General features: G+C 33.2%; 1 protein-coding gene and 1 long non-coding RNA gene across 7 annotated transcripts in view; one reads left to right on the top strand and one right to left on the bottom strand.

Moving 5' to 3' along the window:
• LOC137210883 (uncharacterized) overlaps positions 1-5,550 on the bottom strand; it is a 31,394-nt gene extending 25,844 nt beyond the window's left edge. The window contains exon 1 of the long non-coding RNA XR_010936769.1: positions 5,359-5,550. This is a non-coding gene — a long non-coding RNA (uncharacterized lncRNA). The remainder of the gene's footprint in view (positions 1-5,358) is intronic.
• Positions 1-21,142, top strand: part of PCDH9 (protocadherin 9) — a 966,004-nt gene that overhangs the window by 244,540 nt on the left and 700,322 nt on the right. The gene's annotated exons all lie outside the window — the stretch shown is intronic.

Genomic DNA, 21,142 nt, shown 5'->3' with positions numbered 1-21,142 from the left:
ATGAGGTGCAAGAGTAAAAGAAAAGAACAGTACTCAGATATAGTTAGGTTGGTGCACTGCCAAGGAAACAAGCAGCGTCTCTGATTGCTTCATAAGCATGTCAAATTGCCTGACTCCACTGGAGGGGGTGTTTCAGCAGTATCAAGTTAGATCCCTGACTGATCTTGAGACAGCTACAATGTCTTTCCCCCATTGTACCACAAATCCTCATATACTATGTAAAACACAGTAGATGCTCAGAAAATATTTGATGAGGGAATGTATCATTAGATGATCAAAGCATTTGTTTTCCTATGGGGATATTAGCCTCCTTTCTTCCCCTGAATCTCAGGTTATAATCTGCTCATTGATTAATCAAAAGTCATAAAATATATATATAGAGCTCACTGGTTATCATCTTAATATATATTTCTAAAAATCTGGAGTTTGCGGCTCCTTTCAGTGTTAAGCAAAAACAAAGCTTATTCTGTCACGTGGAGACTTAAAACTTCCATCAAGTTGTAAGTGATATTAAATAAAAAATATCCTTTACCATATAAAGAATGGGTAAACAACAAGGTTCTACTGTATAGCACAGGGAACTATATTCAATATCCTGTGATAAACCAGAATGGAAAATAATATGAAAAAGAATATATATATATGTATAACTTTGCTGTACAGTAGAAATTAACACAAAACTGTAAATCAACTATACTGCAATAAAATTTTTAGAAAAGAAAAAATATACTTTATCATAATCATCTATTTAACTGCCTTATGAAATGTTAAGTATGAAACTTCTCATTTAACATTAATTAAATGTTAAGGTATGAAACTTCAAGGATTATGCCCCAATCAGTTTTGACATTGCCTCTTGGTCTTATTTCTATTTATATTTATGCTAGTGAAATTTATTATTTTCCTTCATGAAAGACTAGTATTTTCCCTTATGAAAAGCATTTTATTTTCTTTGTGAAAGTATCCTTTACTTTACCTCTGATGAAGACTTTATTTTGGTTTGAGTTTTGGGATTTTGTTATTTTGTTTGTTTTCAAGTCAACCTCATTGTTAATCTTCACTTGAAATTAATTCCCAGGCTTGAGTTCAGGTGAAAATGTTAATGGAATTGAAAAGCAGTTAGTCAAGCGAAATTACAATGAATAAATTAAATTTGAGCTAAACTGAAATAATAAAGAATGATAAGTTTATTAAATAAGAGTAAATCAAAAATATGCATTTTTTAAAAAGTGGGTAACTAGAGAAAGTAATTTTTTTCCGAAGTCTTTTATGATTCTTATATATGTATTTCTTCCTAGGGAGTACCCTTTTGGTAAGGGTACACTTTGGTTTTGAGATACATGTTGAAATACTTCATGAGGACATTTAGCCTTGCTGTTGTCCATTGTGATGGGAAAAAATGTGTCTCATCGTTCTTCTCATAATAGTTTTTAGATATGAATGGATTGGTCTTGCAAAACTGAGTTTATACCTGCTGGTGTCTTGCAGCTCCAACTTGATTTTGTCATGTATGCAGACAAGTTATGGACGGTAGACAGATTCAGAGCACTTATAGAAAAAGGAATAAGAAAATATATTATGAACTCTGGTCCAGATGATATACATAACTGACAAACTGGAGTCAGGAGCATACTAAAAAAGCATATTAATATTGAAAATATTTTCAGATGGGTCTTCTGGAAAGGAAAATTAACATTAAGCAATAACAAGAAAAAACAAACTTTATGGAGAGATAAATGCCAAAACCTATTTTTTAGATATTCTCTGTAGTGAACTTATTCTTGACTAGAAAAAGTACTTCTTTGTAATGAAAAATATCAAAAATTTTAATCGTAATTAGGATGAGTAGAAGTTGGAAGATGGAAACTGTATCAGTTATCCAATGGATATGAAAATATCAAATATAAATAGGCATAGATCTTAGTATAATATTGTTAGATATCAAGTGTGGAGACATCTACACTCTTCAGAAATGTAGGTTTTCTTTGAACATAAATGAGAATTTTTATCAGTTTTATTTACTACTGAATCTGTGTTTGATATTGATTTGGTTCTCACATTTGCTTAACTGTGTCACAAATGCTATATTCTTCTGAGGAAAAGGAAAAGGAGAGGGAAATGATGGACTGTCAAGTAGTGTCACACAAGTTTTCACCAATCCAGGCATAGCCAATGCTTGGGGTTTACTGTTTCTAATTGTTTAAAATCTTCTGGGATTTAAAACTTTGTCTTATTTTACCTCTCAAGATACAAGGATATACATGACTATTATTTTAAACCTCATTCAATTTAGCCTTTAAATTAATGACCCCATTCACTGGACGATTATCAATGTTTGTTGAGTTAGAAAACTTTGCAAGCAGTAACAGAAAAACAAAAGAAAACAAACAAACAAAAAAACCCAACACCTCTTCTTCCTTTAAAAATAATAACTTTTTTAGCTAAAAAAAGTTGGTGACACATTTATTATACTGCTATGTCTTGAAATATTATTATTTTTCATCCATCTTTAAATTGTGCTATTATACAGCACTTTATTTGTTTCTACTAAGGAAACAGCCTGGGCGTCTAGCACGAGTGTAAATTTGAATTTTTCTACAATGCAGGTGAAAATGCTTCCAGTCTGAAGAATATTCCTCCTTGTTCAATTGTTTATGTCCCCATTGTGCTAATGACTCACCATGTTCTTTAATATTCTGTGAGAGTCTGAGGAAGTGACTGCTATATCAAGTGCATAGTCAGTTAGGCACTCTGTCACATGAAGTGAGAATGTAAATTTTAACAATAATTTAGATATCTAAAATAATTCACAAATATGCAGGATTGTTAGTCCATTATTCATGAATAAAGTGATTTAGAGCTGAAGCTGAGATGAAAGTCTCTATGGTAAAAAGGTTGAGTGAACAAAGACTTAGGAGCATGGAGTAATTTCATAATGTGCCATTTCTACAATCAGGAAGTGGCATTCATTACTTGATAACATTAGTTGAGGAATAAATTTTAGTCTGTTTCTTAAGTAATTGTATTTGTAAGACTATAGAAAGCAAACCGTTGGAAAGATGAAATTAAATAGTAGCTTATTTAATGACTAAAATCTCTATATTAAGGATATTGTCTGCTTCTAATAGCCATGTGACTCTTATTTCATAAGATCATTTGGGATAGCGGTAGATCAGGTACGTAAAACATTTCTAGCTACTTTAACAAGTGATATCCATAAACTAATTAGAATATGAATTTTAAAATAGTCCACATTCCAGTGGCTCCATGTTATTTCAATTAGAATCACAATCAGTTCATGATTTGCAACATATAGGATATTTACACCAGTACTTATTCAGCATGATTGGGAAACAAGTGCAGATCTTTAATTTTTGCCCCTCAAAAATCCCTTCTCTAAAACTCACCTGTCCCCTTAGCAGCCTCACTGTTGCTTGGTATATAGTGTGTATGTTGTGCTCCAACAAAGTCTGCTGCATGTGAGCATCTCTTTCATGTCAGCAGATTTGCACACCATTTATTTGCCCTGAATGGCTCCCCATAGCCTTCTCTGAAACTGCAATCAGTAATGAAACTCTGGATGAGTAGTTACAAGACCTCTTTCTTAAGTTTAGATCACCCTTGCACTCCCACTAATAGTGAAGCTGTTCACGAGTCATCTAATGATTCTGGGCATTCATTTCCTCATCTGTAAAAAGAAGCAGGACGAGATAATTGCCCCTATTGCATCTAGGGCTGAAATTATAATTTCCACTATTTTTTTCTTCATTCTTTCATTTGTTTTCTTGCCGGGTTCCTTCATTTACATCTCATATGGGAAATATTTTGTGTGTTCTCCCTTCTAAACCATTTTTAAGCACTCAGAGTACTATATAGAACAGTACTCTCCAATAATGAAGATTCAATAAATATCCCAACAGTCTGTGTCATCCTTTCTGTCATGGAATGTAATACGTTCTCCTACCTCTTTTTAGAACATAAAATTCACAAACTTACCATTGGTGCCTAGAGAGGGAGAAACTGTGTGAGGACTCTTTAAAAAAATTTTTTTCTTGGAATTTTGAGAGTGGAATGGGAATGAAGAAACTGGCAAAACTGCTTTATGTGAGATTTTATTGTATGAATATCAGACCACCTTTAAGATACAGATTACATTTAAGATATAAAATTTTATTTTCATCTTGCATTATAACCAAATTTTCACAGCTTCATTTAACTTCTGTGCCTTTTCCAATCAGCTTTCATTTCTTGGGAAGCTTAGGCCTCTACTCAGGTTTTACAAATAAGAATTCCATTAAGAATATTTTTTGAACAGATATTTATGTTATCAGGGAGCACATTCTTAATTTATTTGATGTTTTCAAACAAAATCTCTATTTAAAATTGAAATTTTAGAGCCAATTCTCTCATTTTAAACCATGAGTATGCCTGGCTCAATCATCTGGTAATTATTATTTAAAAGAAAATTAAACTTTAAAAAAGTGGAGCATCTTTTCTAATAATGAGGCTATAGCAACACAGTTTTACGATTATGCAGTTTTTTGTAATATAAATCCTGCCTACCGATGATTTAGTTGATTAAAATAATAATGAGGTGCATATCATCTGACTCTTTTTTCATTTTGTAAATTTATTGTTATAATTCACATGGTGTAGGTTGTTGAATACGGCGATTCACTAGAAAAGTGCAAAACAAGGTCAAATTGCAATGTAGATGAGGTCATAAACTTTTAAAATAGTCAACAAAGCAATTAATGTATCAACAGCATGTGCTATCAAACAATATAATAATGTCACTGCTCACACCAGGGTCCTCTGAGTGTTTATAAACAGGAGAGGAAGCTGTGCTCAGATTTTTCACATACATGCTGCAGAAAAATACCAACACAACCTTGGAGTCATTAAAAGAACTCTAGTTCAAATGTTTCCAAGAAGCTCAGAAATAACAGTAGTCTCCGCATATCTGTGGGGATACTTTCCAAGACTCCCAGTGGATGCCTGAAACCACAGTTAGTAGAGAACCCTATACATGCTATGTTTTTTCTTATACATATAAACCTATAATAAAGGTTAATTTATAAATTAGGTACAGTGAGAGATTAACAATGACAGCTAATAATAAGAACTATTATAATATTGTAATAAAAGTTATGGGAATGTGGTCTCTTTCTCTCTCAAAATATCTTTTGTGAAAATATGTTATGTTTGTAAGTAACAAAAATTTAATGAGTTTTCTATCTTAACTAAGCACTTTCACACACTGTGGCCATAATTTTTCAACCTGAGTTAAGATAGCAAAATTAGCACAGATTTCTTTTTCCTTCTTCAAAATTTAACAAATAGAAGATTCACTCTTACCGTAGATCTTAGCAATCTCCACATAGGATTTTTTTTTTCCTTATTAAGTTGAGCACGTTCACCTTTTCACTTAGAGGAAGCACTCCACAGCTTCTCTTTGGCATATCTGAATTGCTAGCATAACTACTCTTGCACTTTGGGACCATTATTAAGTAAAATAACGGTGTCTTGAATACAAGCACTGTGATACTGTGACAGTCGATCTGATAATCAAGACCACTGCTAAGTGATTAACGGGTAGGATACACTGAACAAAGGGGTGATTCACTTCTGGGCATGGTGGAGTGGATCAGTGTGAGATTTCATCACTCTACTCAAGACAGCATGCATTTAAAGCTTATGAATTGTTTATTTCTGGGTTTTTCCATTTAATATTTTTGGAGTGAGGTTGACCAAGAATAACTGAAATCTCTGAAAGTGAAACCAGAGATGGGGGGACTACTGTATACATATTACAAAACACACATTGAAAGAATAAAATGGAAAAATACAAAATATAAATCACAGGTCCTTTTTAAGTTCATTTAAAGTTTGTTTAAATTGCAAAGCAATATACGTTCATTGTAATAAATCTATGTAAAACTGAAGTGTGGAAATTAAAGATCAAAGTCTCTTCCCTCTCCAATGCCATTTGTGGAGGTAGGCTCTGTTAATAGTTTAATTTGAATTATTCCTTCAATTTTCCAACCTGTGATATATATCTATATATTGATATAAATATAAATATATACCACTTATTATGTATACATTCATATTATAATAATGGAATCATGCTCTATTGGTCTGCATATTTACTTTTTCTCTATTTCTATTATACAATTGTTTGTATGTTTATTTTGAACACTAAAACCATATGGTTTTAGTACCCCTAAAAATCTATCAGAAATCATTATGAAGTTTCTTATAGAAATTTTAATAAGATATTAGTTAAATTAAATTCCTAAGAAAATGAGTAGCTAAAGGTCATTCCTCTCCCATCGATTATGTAAATGGACTATCTAGTGTTTAGACTTCGTTTATTTCCAATAACACATCTTAAAGGTAGTATCAGGTTATCCTAAACTTTTTACCCTGAATGAAAAATAATTTACTCATTTGAATTTGCCATGATCATTTATTCATAAGGTGTCAAAGGAAATCCAAGAAACTCTTATGTTCCTGTTTTGGTTGATGTAATGAAGAGGCCTTACCGATAAAAAATAGACAATATGTGAATATATGATATTTTCGGTCATATTCATGGCTAAGCAAATGGATATAGTGGCTATTGTCCAGATGAGGATTTATGGATAGGATTGACTACACTTGTTTTTGTCTACACTTGTTTTTTTCCCTCCAGATTGTATAAAAGTGTGTAACAATGCACTGAAATGGAAGAGCAAAATACACCTACCTCCAACATACAAACACACAAACACAACTAAACATCCATTTTACTAATTTACATGCTTTTGTAGTAGAGGAATGATAAGCCATTGTTAGTCAGCCTGCAGTTCTTATTACAGAGCTTGAACAGTACAGCAGCTGAGCATCATTCAATGAATAAGTAAATTTTATAATCAATCATGCAAATAAGCTACGTTGATGCCTGGTAGAAATCAAAAGGAACTACAGCCTGTGAACTTTGATACAGTCTAAGGATAAAAAAGAAGACCACTTCGGTCTTGTTAATGCCTGAAATTTCAAATAAGCTTCCAAAGAAAAAACACATGTATAAGATTTAACTATATATACAATGCACTTTACTAGGCATAGCTACTTGTTCATAGGCCAAATTATGGAAACAATTTAAATATGTAACTTCATCATCACTTATTAAATATGAATGAATTAACTTTACATTATTTTAAAAATCATTTAGCTTTTTATATATTAGAAATGACCAAATGCCCTTTTATATTCCTTCCACAATGATAGGTTTTATTGCCAGGGGCTGATCTTGGCACTATAATAAAAGAAAACAGAGAGTATATATATTCTTGTCAAGGTAAAGAAAACAAACAACAAGTAAGCAAATACACAAACAAAATGATTTCATCTTATAATAAGCACTATGCAAAAGATACACTTAGAGACAGTATAATGTGAGAGTTGAGCTGAGATCTGAATGATCTAGGCAAGCAATGATTTGGAGGAGAAGGTTCCAGGCAGAAATAAGAAGTGTAAGTAACCTGAAGCTGGGACTCACCTGGCAAGTTGGAAGAACAAGCAGATACCAACAGAGCTGGAACAGGAGGAGTGTGGGGGAGGGTCCACTTACATAGAAGACTTTTCAAATCAACCTTTGGGAATAGTACAGGAAATGACTAAAAGCCTAATCACTAAAATTAGTGAGAAAATATACAACTAAGACATTTTATGAGATAATTATCAATTGTTGTTTTGCTGAAAGAAAACATTTAAAATTTTTTGGTGACATAATTTTGTTACTCAATTTCAGTTATAGTTAAATTACTCCCTTCATAATTCATTATAAGTAGATTTTATTTCTGTCATTAACTTTCTTGAGTCCAACCAATGGGTGGTTCTATTTTAGAATTAGACGGTTGAAAAATATCTTAGCTTTTATCAGATGCAAATATTTCCTCGCCTGTTTTACAGATGAGAAAACTAAAGGCTAGATTGTTTCAGTAATTTTTCCTAGACAATCAAACATGAAAAACTCTAGAAGTAACTTTCCCTGAGCACTCAAGTCAGTGTGTATTTTCCTGTTGTATCACATGTGAATCTTTGTTATGAAAATACTCAAGAGGTGGAAAAGATGATGTTTGTTTGAAAATGTAGATTATAGATATCTTAAAAGGATATGACAATTTTCATGAATACTTAAATGTCTGATTTACCTAATTCTTTTCTTTTCAAAGTTTTTTTTTTTAATAAATTAATTTATTTTTGGCAGTGTTGGGTCTTCATTGCTGCTTATGGGCTTTCTCTAGTTGTGGCGAGCGGAGGCTACTCTTTGTTGTGATGTGCAGGCTTCTCATTGCGGTAGCTTTTCTTGTTGCGGAGCACGGGCTCTAGGCATGCAGACTTTAGTAGTTGCAGCACACAGGCTCAGTAGTTGTGGCACACAGTCTTAGTAGCTCTGCAGCATGTGGGATTTTCCCTGACCAGGGATCAAACCCATGTCCCCTGCATTGGCAGGCAGATTCTCAACCACTGCGCCACCAGGGAAACCCTGATTTACCTAATCCTTAAAGCAACACTAGAGGATGGTAAATAATATTCCAACCACTTAAAAAATAAAAAGTTAATAATTTCTTTGTTCTTTGCTCGTCAGCTAGTAAAGAGGTTTTCTCAACCCTAGTCTAATATTTGATAAAGTTACAATTTTATTTACATCTGTCTTCATGAAATTTCGATTGTTACTTAGTATGAATATTTATTTGCATAACATAAATGTGTAAAAAGGATGTAAAGATAATAGCAGAATATCTAAAATTATGAGCATTTTTCTCTTGTTTATTTAGTTGGTACTTATTAGAATATGGTGTTGAGTATAAGAACTTTTGCAAAAAGTAGCTTTTCAATAAAATGTAATTCTTATTTACATTAGATTACATCAGCGAAAACAAGACTGAATGTATAAAGTTTTATGATTTCTGTTGCCAGAGCACATGCTAAACTCGTTTTAATTTGAGAATATTTTTAAAACCATCTGCTGCATCTCTAGTAATTCTGAGAATGCAATCAGTTCCCATTACCTTCTCAAAAGAAGGATAAAATAAAGCAATGAATGATCTAAAAACCATTTATATTTGCCTAATTACCTATCTTTCCTTTCTTTTTTGTTTTTGTCCACAAACACCTAACCTCTCACACACTCACTATGTTTCTCATAAATTGAAAATGAGCTTTTTTTTTTTTTTTAAAGTTACCCAACTCTGCTGGATAGTGAAGGGGAACAAAGCATTTTATTACAGTAAATAATATGTAAATTGACAAATATACAAAATTACATTTAAAAATTATTTTCTTTAAAGGTAATAACAACTCTGAGCAGAATCTTTAGTACCTAAGGGAAAGAATAATTCATAAGAATCAGAAAACATTTCATTATAAACAATGGGATATCTTTTCCCTTCTATTACTTAACACATGATTTTAATGTAAATATATATATGTGAAGAAATGCAAACATGCTACTTTAGATACATCTCTGTATGTTACAGGATGGCACTGTCAATTCTGGCAGGAATCCTATTCAAGTTAATCTGCAACTTTGAAGCAACTTCTTAATTTACATATTTTTTAAAACACACAGGATGTCATGGTAATTTGGTAGATACTCTTGGCTGTCAGCAGCAAAAAACCCAAGACTGTCCTAAACAAACAAACAAAAAAATATGTTTGCTCTCCTTATCTGAAAGAATAGGAGGTACAGGCTTCAGCTATGATTTGATCAGGAATTCTGCTCCATATTTCTGTCATTTTCTTTGTTCATCTTTGCTTTGTCTTAAGATATATACAGCGGTTGGTTTCTCTCATAGTGATAAAAGTTCTATGAAAGCTCTTGACCTCACATAGAGCATGCTCCAAGAGCATCAAGCCCAAGTCCTAGGCTTCCTGCTGATTAGACCAAGTAAGTCCATTGGTTCACCCTGAAATATCAGTGGTGTGAATGGATGCCACGTGTAGATTGGCTTATGCTTAGTTTATGCATCTATCCTTAAATCAACCACCACGTAAGGAGTATGAGTATGTGGATTTGTAAGGCAGCTGGGGGGCCACCTTTAAGGCCAGGAGTGGAGTCATCCTTCCTAACTCTGATAATGTGTGATGTACAAAAATAACAAATGCTGTAATTTATCTCACTAAAGGAATGAGAAACAAACAGGAGTGCTTTTATAATGAAAATGAATGTAGGAAATTACTTTTTGCTGTTTTCGATTACAATATATAATTTACTTCATACATTATATTTTAAAAAGTGTTCCAATTACCATCAGTGCTTTATTATATTACTTTTATCATGGAATAGTGACAGTTATATTCTGTTTTCTTATTACTCAAGAATATTTTTATGAATTAAATTTTTAATGATTGTTTTCACATTTGCATGAACATCAATATTCACAGAATACTTTATATTAATTTTATGCTACTTTATATAGTATATATTAATAGCCTATTTCATACTACTGTTATTTCAGTAATATTAATACTATAGAATGTTTAATATTCACACTATAGAATATTTAATACAAGCCTACTTATAAGTGTGTTTTTCATGGAAGTTCTACAAGTATAAATAAATAATAGTATTTTGCATGAGGACATCTGCCACATTCTGTTTTTGAGCCTGGATAATTCATTGATGGCATTAGGAATTCTAAAACCTTAACAATGCCAACTAGTTTTATTAATTAATCTAGAAAATATTTAATAAATCTCCCTATATGCAGTATACTGTCCAAAAGCAGTGTGAACAAAGGGGAAAAAGATTCCTCTCCTCCCTGAGCTTACATTCCACTGGAGGGAGACAAACAATAAAGAGATAAACAAGTAAATAGCATTTCAAATGTTTTAAAATGCCATAAAAATACGTAAAGCAAGGAAAGTAGATAAAGGCCAACATAGTGGGTAGAGATGTGAATTAGGTGAGCAAAGAAGTCTCTGATGAAATGAAATTTGAATAGATATGAGAAATGAGGAAAAAGTCAGCCAAGAAGATACAAAGGCTCATGGGGAGAGGTTGTTGGGGAACTGGTAAAAATGTTCATGGTTTGGGAGGAAAGACAGTGCAATGGCCCAAATCAGGAACTCAGTTGGTTTATTTCAGGAACAAGGAATGAGATAATTAGGGAAAGAGTGTAAGAACTGAGGTCACAGTCAGCAAGGACTGAATCATGGAGAACCTTGTAGAAGGTTCATATTCCAACTTTAGATTTTTATTATGAGAAGAGAAGCTATTGCAGAACATTAAGCATAAAGGTAACATGATCTGACATATTATAAAAGGACTATCTGGGATGCTGGGTGAGAATAATCTATGGGAAGTGTGTTTGTGTTTCATACCTAAATATTTTTCAAGCTATCAGTCCCTGTTTTAGCCATTACCCAAATTATCTCACCTAATTCTTCCAACAACTCTTTGAAGTAGAAACTGTCTTTATCTCCAATTTACACATTAGCCTGTGAAGCTTTAGTGGTTAAGTAAATCTCCTGGTGTTAAAGTGGCAGAGTCAGAGGTTATACCTATGTGTGTCTCTGTTTGACTCTACAGCCAGAGGTTGCTACCAAGGTTTGGCCTCTTATCATGTACCAGTCAGCCTCTTCTACACAGTTAACTAGGGCCTGGTTAAGAGCATATCGGCTGAGGGGTAGTGCAGATTTAATTAAGGGACATAAACAGCATTATTTATTTTAGTAAACATTTACTTTTTGGAAAAGAGTTTTTTTTCAAATAAAACAAATCAGAAGACTCTTTACAAGGCAAATTTCTTATCAATTCTGGTTGCTCTTCCTAATTTAGAATTGTTTTCTTTCTTAGAACACAGTGAAATTAAGAAAATTTTGAACTTTCTAAGATGAAACAAATTATGTTTACCTGCAGTTAAATTACATAATGTTAAACATAATATATAATTATGCAATTGTAACCAACATAAAGCAATATATGGCACATGGTATCTAGATCATGCATAAAACTAGAAAATAAGATACAATTATTCAGAGAAAGCCAGTATAATATTTTCTATCTGCATTATCTTAAACATATATTCTAATAAAATTATTGGACTATGTTATTTCAGCCAACTACCATAGTCTATGGTCTAATTCATCTCAGAACATATACTCCTTGCATCAGTGGCAAGGGGAGGAAAGCGCCAGGATGCTCCTGCCTGCCCAGCCCCTTTTTCAATGAAGCAATAGGTACTTCTTGTCTCACTTCAGGGTTGCAATTGCAAACATGCAATTAATGGTAGGAGGGGTGGGAGATAGATAGATAGATAGATATTTAGGTAGATAATCTCCCCCACCATTTTATAAATATACACATATTTTTGCATGAATGATTATATATATATGTGTATATAACATATATACACATGTATAGCATAATAACAACAGGTTAAATGACTACCATCTTCAATCTCTTACAGAATATAAATTATTTTTTAAGTGAGAGGAACTTTTAACATGAATTATTTTAACTGAAGTTGAAGGAAATATGTTTTCACTTTGAAAAACTCTATTTCTGGTCTTCAAAAGTGTTACGTATGTGCCCAGATGACCTATTAGGTAATTGAAATGCCAGTGATGACTAAGGTGTTTCACTACCTGAGTGATTTTGTTGGGTCATCATTTTCTTCCCTTCTGTTGATTGTCACTCGCAGAGGTTGGAACTGGATTTATTTTTAGAGAAATTGTTCAGATTATAAAACTAGCATTTTATATTTATATGTATACACACACACATACACACACACAACCACAGCAGCTTGTCAGTGTCTATGCAATGTAATTGGTCATGTACTGCAAAGTTGCAAGTACCCACTGGCTAAAAATATGTCTGAAAACACCCTTTTTGGGAATCACTCTTTAATATCAATAAAGAAATTGAAACATACTAGATGTTGCGAACAGATGTGCATTCTTCTACTTAGGCATTCGAACAACTTATCCATGTAAAACACTGAAAGCAAGAGACAGAAATAGCATAATGACTACTCTATAGTAAATCCTGAATAAATGAGCTAATAATTTCTGAGTGCTTCTAGGATCTCACTTAAACCTTTCAACAGCTGTGAGGTAGATATTGTTGCCATTTTAAAAATGAGGAAACTGGTTAACTTGACCAAAGGTTTTAAATTCAAACCTATCTGACCTCAAAGATATGATCTTCATACCATCTGATTTAAAAGCAATTATGTGAAGAAGGGAAGTACCCATTTCAGGAAAACAAAAGAGGGGTATAAATCTTCCATCTGACTTATTATATGCAAGAAAGAAAAAAGGTTGTATTTACCCTATTTGATTTGTTACATGCAAGAAATATCATCATGCATCTAAAGTTGCTGAGAAAGAACTGGAGAAGCCAGAAAAATCATGTTTCCTAACTTCCTGCTTCTACATTGAGGGGGATTCCACCCCCTATGAGTGGATGACTCCTTTTTCAGAACTTTTGTAGAAATCTTAACTGATAAACATAAATAAACTTGTCTCTTTCTCCATTAAGCTACTTTTCATCCTCTGATAAGTTTTTCAACTTTTTAAAGCCTCAATGAAAATTTCACTTTTCAAAAAATGGAACATACAATGGAACATACAATAGATCTAAATGTACATCAAGACCAGGAGTTCACATTGTTATTAATAAAAAAAAAAAAACCTGCTTATAGAATAATTTTGCTTGAAATTAAGAAAGAAATGCTGTGGGGGAGATTAAAGAATTTCAAGTGTTTTCTTTTTTCTCCAGATTTCTGCTTAAATCATACAGACTTACTGTTTCTTTACAAAGCAGGGTTTGGGGGAGTGGTGCTGAAAGCAGACCAGTTTTGATAGAGGTGGTAGAAATGATCTTAGAGTTTTCTGAGGAGGGGGTAGATGGAGTAAGTAGGCAGTGTGGTCTTCCTTCTGGGAGACCCTGGGCATAGGTAAGCCTGGAAGACAGCTTTCATATATTTAACTAATTCAACCAAAGCAGAAAAGAAGTCTACTTCCAATCTTAATTTTATGACTAAATATTGAATTATAATGTAATTTTATAGTCTAATACTTATGTCTACTTTTATATTCTTCGTGTAATTCTGCATTTTTCGTACTTGGGAGCCATGTTTTATATGAAAACGTGCATTTTATAGGAACTGATATAAGGGATTTGTTATCGTTACTGGTAAATAAGTTACTGTTGGACTAATTTTCTGTTATAAAGCTTATCATGTCAAATTTTAGGCTGGTGTTCCATGTTAATTTTTAACTTTACCCTTTCAGTTGATTTTTAAACATATAGTAATGTTTGTAATTAGCGTTATGACAAATCAAGAAAGTGGATAGACATATTGATATATTGCATTCAGTAAATAGAGAGCTGTAATTTATAGAATAGCAAGCATTCCATTAATAAATTAACAACCAGGGAACTTTTTTTCCTGTTGGTAGAAATTGTATTATTAACAGGATCTTTAATAAGAGGTAAGAATTCAATAAGTTTCAATTAGATCACATTTTCAGTAGGTAATTATAATAGTAATAAAGAAAAATTAAATCTTTCTCAAGTATATTTTTAAGTATAATTTACTGTTTTTTACCTTTTTCTATGTCTTAGTCTTATTTGATTCTGGAAATATCTTTAAGGTCAGTACTTTATATATTCTGTTAATAGATATAACACCTAGCACATTGCACATGTTTAAAATAGACTGTTAATAGCAAAACACATGGAGCTTACTTTAATAAGCATTGTACAAAGGCTGAATATGATGGGACAAATATAGCTTACAAAACAGCTTGGAATCCACATGTGTGTTTTTATGCATTATTTGTTTATTTTGCTTTAGATTTATACTGAATTTCACTGTAATGCTCTTTCTGCTGAAAGATTTTGCTAAAATATTTGTTTATTTGGCAAATATTTATTAAATACCTACTGAGTGCCAAGTATTAAGCAAGGGACAGGATATAAAGTAGTAAAGAAAGCATAAATTCACATAAACTTATATAAACATGATTATGATTCTTAAAAATTAGTGATTGATGATATAGTTTTAAGTAAGTGAGCACACAAAGGAATATATGATTACAAATAGTGATGAGGATTGTGATGGAAAAATAGAGGGGATGAGAAAGGATAAAGGGACTTCATTTAGATCAAATCAGGAAGATTGTCCTATAAGAAGTAATGTTCTAATTAAGATCTAAAGGATGAATAGAAAATTCTAGAGCACAGGGTAGTAATTGAAGTTGTTAGAAACCATAAGGATATGTTGGCCAAGATAATAAATCTTTATCTTATTTTAAATTAAAGATCATTTCAGATAAATTATACAATCCCCTTATAATGTTATAAGATTACCCTAGCTGTTTTATGTAAAGTGAACATGGACTTGGATTGTGGAGATGGAGATGGTGTGTGTGTGTGTGTGTGTGTGTGTGTGTGTGTGTGTGTGTGTAAATATGTGGTGTGATCAAGATCACATCTTGATGGATTAGATGAGGCTGGTGGGAGAGATGGAGATTTTAAGAATGCCTCCCAGTTTGTGAACCTGAGCAACGGAATAAACAGCATTGCAATTTCCTGAGGTGGAAAAATGAGATTAAAAAGAAGTTGTTAGAAGGATCAGAAGTTAAGATACATAGATGATAAATGTAAAGATATATATGTGTGTATGTATACATATAGTGTTACATGTATATGTGTATATATATACACTATAATATATATAGTATTGTGGTACAGTATGATATGTATAGTATATATTAATGTGGATATCACTGCCAAATAAATGGTATTAAAAGCAATGAGAATAGAAGATATCACCTTTTGGGAAAAATGAAAGAATTACTCCAAGCTGAGCTAGTAAGAGTTTCAGAAGTCAGTATTTAATAGAAGAGAATGAAATAGGAAAGAAAATCAAAGAGAGACAGGCCAAGGGGTAGGAGAAAATAACTAGTAGGTGGTGAGTGAAAAAAAGTTAAAAAGAGAAAGTGAAGGAGAGAGAAAGGAAAAGGAAGGAGAGAGGGAGAGGGAAGGAGAGAAGGAGAGGGAAGGGAAGGTGATGGGTAGAGATTCAACTATAATATGGTTCATTGTGTAAAATGAGAACTGAAAAGTATCCATATGATTTGAGACACATGGAGATTACTGGCAGTCTTACACATGTAGTTTTTGGAATTATAAGGGAGAGAATCTGATTAGAAAAAAATGATTCTTGCAAGAACTTTAAACATGGTTGAGAGAAGAGAAAGTAGGTGATATTTTGATGGAACTATGGAGTGGAATACAATTGGTTGTGTTTGTTTTTTTGGGTTTATTTGGTTGTGTTTGTTTTAAAATGAAAGCCACTGTGGAATGTTTGTATGTTGTTAAAATGATCATCAGAGAAGGATGCTTAAGATTCAGGGGAAAGAAGTGTTTAAGAACGCTTGGAGGCTGGGCTGGGCTCCAGAAAGGATGGTTATATCAGCTTTTGATAGGAAGAAAGATATTTCCACCATTATTAATGAGGAAGATGATGGAAATGGTGGACTCAAGAACCATGTAGAGGGCTTCCCTGGTGGCGCAGTGGTTGAGAGTCAGCCTGCCGATGCTAGGGGACACGGGTTCATGCTCCGGTCCTGGAGGATCCCACAGGCCACAGAGAGGCTGGGCCCATGAGTCATGGCCGCTGAGCCTGCACGTCCGGAGCCTGTGCTCCACAACAGGAGAGGCCACAACAGTGAGAGGCCCGTGTACAGCAAAAAAAAAAAAAGAACCATGTAGATTTACAGACTTTTTGGATAAAATATTAGAAAGTTTCTGTCGGCTCTTATTTTCTCAATGAAATATGATGCGAAGTCTTGCTTTTTCACTGGAATCCATACAAGGGAATTCTGTTACATAAGTAACAGACCTACATAAGTAAAGGACCTATTTCTAAGAAAATTTACCTAAGATCCATTTTTGCATAGACTGTAAGTCTGGACCATTCAAAGGCAGTAAAATCTCCAAAGTTTGTAGTTTTACTTTTTGTGTAAACTTTAATCTCTTTGCCTGGATAAGGACATTTAATATCAACTCAACACTTACGACATGTAGTAAAAAAACAAAGAAAAAGAAAAAAACAAGTCATTCTTTGCTAACCAAATATAGATGTTGACTATAAAAGATAATTTTATGCAATTTTTATTAATAAAAATGTGTATGGTGTTTCAGCCCTTATAATTTAAATAGCTATATGTATATATTCTCATGGAAGATAATTAATATATTAAAATAAGAAAACAGCAATATATGTATGGGTCTCTGATCTATGATTCACTTCTATACAGGAAGACTCTTTTGTAGATGATGTGGAAAATTTCAACTGGAACATATGTTAATGTCTCATAATAAATTTTACTTTATAAACAATAGGCGCCTTTCAGAAATATGTAATATAGTATGGTAGGTAATATTATCTATTTTCTTGTAATCATTCAGAAATTACAGTAGTTTTTATTTTGCAGATGGATAATCCTGAGCAAGAAGAAAATCCATATTGATTTTCCCCCCATTTTTGATTTACAGAGAAACTTTACCCTAAATATCTTACTAGCTGTACCTGTAAATTATTTAAACAGACTCAAATTTCAGCATCTGAAAATAAGTTTCCTGTTCTCTCATGGTTAATGACAGCAACAATAACAGAACTCCAAAACTAATAAAAATAATAATACAAGACAAAAACATAAATGTCATATATCTGAATGTATACATCTAAATCATCATTCCTATATTTGGTAGGTTAGTCTTTAATATGTTAGTTTAATGAAAAAGTTGGACAGCTTTGGGGTTTTCATTCCATTTAGGTTATAAAAAGATTTAGATTACATTAAAGGTTCAACAGGTACGAACAATGATTAATTTAGCATATTTTCTCTTAACATTATTGACGTCTATCCAGATTATGTACTTTCTTCAAAAATTACCGTTTTACCTTTAAAATCAGGATTCTTTTAATTTTGCCATAGTTATTTTCTGTAGGAAATCTGGTGGTGTGGACCATTTCCAGTGAGATCAGATTTCACCAGGAGCACTATTTCCCAGCACTCCTTTCTGGTAGTCTAAGTTCCTAGTGGAAATGCTGCTGCTATTAGGATTATCTGAAGTACTCTGGAGAGAGACCTTCTGCTCAGTTACCAGTCAAGCTGGAACCTACTATGACAGTTGTCAACAGTGTCCTTTCTGATGTCTCCCAGTTGTGTTCCATTTAGAATAAGTACTTAAAGAGACACCTGCTAGGAAAGACAGAATAGAGAAGCTGCATGATTCTGGCAAACATATGTAGACAATAATATCCCTTTCCTACCTTGAGCAATAACTTAATAAAGGCTTTAAGACAACAGAATCTTAAGTAGTCATCCTTTTTGTTGTTGATGAGGAAGAGAGATATGGATACCAACATCAAAACTTTCTTTGTGTGACTGCAGCTGTGATCTGGGCACTGCCACGCTTTCCTGCTGCTATGACTCTCCAGCCATATGCTGCCGTTTAAAGTACAGCCTATGATTCAGGCAGCAACGCTTGTGAAATTGGCATATAGGCTGTCATCACTGTACTCTAAACACCCTGCAAGCCAGATTTTTCTTCTTCCTATGAACATTAGACAAGATCCTCCAAGTGTCAAGCATATAGATGGTATATATTCTAAATATGTAAAGAGAGGTGTACTATTTAAGAAGAATGAATTATTAATTATTACCTAAGGAAAAGTATAATGATCTCAGAAATTTATTACTAGAATGAGAAATAAAATGACACACCCCAAATCTATTATAGGTTTCCAGTGAATAAAGGAAAATGATACTTCCAACAAATCATTTAAACCTGACAGATTAGGTGTTTGGATCACTGGGGTTGGGGGCCATGGTCTACCTTTCAGAATTTGGGTAGTGTTTAAATGGGAAACAAAAATGAAAAATGAGTTTCAAATTTCCAAAAGATCTGTCTGATTTTTTATTTTTTTTCTTTATCCTCAAGAATTTTAAGGAAGAAAAATGTGATAGTGAGCTAGATCTACAGGTAGAAACAAAGGTAAAATAAACTTTCTTCACTCCCTCAAAACATCATATTTGTTCTTTTTCTCTTATTTGATTACAGATAAAAATATAATCTCTTGGAGTGGATAAAGGTCATACAAACGAAAATGACAGTTGGTATTCGGTTTGGGCTATCCCTTAAGGCTCAGATTTACTCCCAACATAGCCTTGCCTAAATATTGACTTTTGTTGTCCATTGGTCTTGAGGTTTGTTGGGTTTACTTAATTGCAATCCCCAGTAAAATACTGTATGCACGGGAATAAGGTGTGTTTCTTGGCTAGGGGGAATCTACAGTTTATTCATGAAGCCAAAAATCATTTGAAACTCAAGGAATTATTTTACTGGTAGTATTTCAGTCTCTGAGAGATTTCATAGAGGAAATAAGTTTTAGCCAAAGGGCCTGTATAGTTCTCCTCAAATTAGACCCACGGAAGAGCCGCAGAGTGGAACTTTAAATATGTCTCTAGTTTGTGTGTTCATTAGGTTGGCCGTTCTATAAATAAGTACCATATCTTCTACACATTTCTTTCTGCTGATGTTTTAAGATGAATAATCAATATTTTTTTCCTCCAAAGTTTAAAATTTTTGAAAAGGAAAAGGAAAAAACAATTGCTTGTAACCGAAATGACATTTTCTCACGGGTGGATTTTAGGATTGAAGGATATCTAAGAGATTGATTGAAGTAGACAGTGATTAATAGTCACGTTGATATTTTTCCCCAAAGGACAAAGAGAATATTTCCTGTCTCACTTGGTACATGCCCTATCTTTCAGAAGAATTTTTTTTCAATACTTCCTTTTTCTCTTCCAATCCCAGTGTAGCAAAAACTCACTATAGATTAATTCATGTGATTAACTGTATCTCACTGATGCTGAATTGCTCTTCCACACAATTTTACTTAGAAATATATTACTTTTTATTCACAGTAAAAGTTGCTTTTGGAGGGAGATGATATTATAGCACTTGGTATATAAAAATGTTTCTTCTTACCGTAGCTTATTGTAATTATTTCTATTTCCTTTACTACACTGGGATCCCCACAAGGTCAAGTACGTTAATTTTGTATTCCTGGCACCTAGTTATCTCATTCCTGGCACATAGTGTGCATTTGATAAAAGTTTGCTGAATGAGAACATTAACAATTATAGAATGCCTGTTGAGTGATTCTTTAATTTCTTTGTCCCCTCTTTCACCTACCTACCTTCCACCTTTATCATTGCTCTGAGTAAAATGTTCAGCATTGACTAAAATTGTTTGAACTTCTCAGAAATAGCTTTTAGCTTCCTAAATAGTAGTGATTCCATACCAGCACAGTGGTTAAAAGCATGCTCCCCTCACTGCATGCCCCTGGGCAATCTATTAGAGTTTGTTTTTTTTTTAACATCTTTATTGGAGTATAATTGCCTTACAATAGTGTGCTAGTTTCTGCTTTATAACAAAGTGAATCAGTTATACATATACATATGTTCCCATATCTCTTCCCTCTTGCATCTCCCTCCCACCCTCCCTATCCCACCCCTCTAGGTGGTCACAAAGCACCGAGCTGATCTCCCTGTGCTATATGGCTGTTTCCCACTAGCCATCTACCTTACATTTGGTAGTGTATATATGTCCATGCCACTCTCTCACTTTGTCCCAGCTTATCCTTCCTCCTCCCCATGTCCTCAAGTCCATTCTCTACATCTGCGTCTTTATTCCTGTCCTGTCCCTTTTGTTTTCCTATCTACAGAAAGGGATGGTTTTTGGATTAGATAACTCCACACATATAAAGCACGCAGTACAACCTCTAATAGGGAGTAAGTGTTAAGTCAGTGTTAGCATTTATTATTAAGTCTTACCCTAAAAATTCCACTGAGATAATTTGACATTAGAATGGATTGTCTGTTCCTCTCTCTCTCCAAATTTATATTTTATTTATATCCCTTCACCAAGAAAACTTCACGGTATCAGAAATAATTTTGATTGTTATAATTCAATAATTTGAGGTAATTCATACCCCTACTTTCTGTAACCTGTCCTATCGCCTGTCTCTTTTGTTCATTATGAACTCCATGAGGATCT

The sequence above is a fragment of the Pseudorca crassidens genome, chromosome 18 (genome assembly GCF_039906515.1).
Source record: "Pseudorca crassidens isolate mPseCra1 chromosome 18, mPseCra1.hap1, whole genome shotgun sequence".
In the NCBI taxonomy this organism is placed as follows: domain Eukaryota; kingdom Metazoa; phylum Chordata; class Mammalia; order Artiodactyla; family Delphinidae; genus Pseudorca; species Pseudorca crassidens.
Note: the sequence above shows the minus strand (reverse complement) of the source record. Positions and strands in the feature narration are given on the sequence as shown.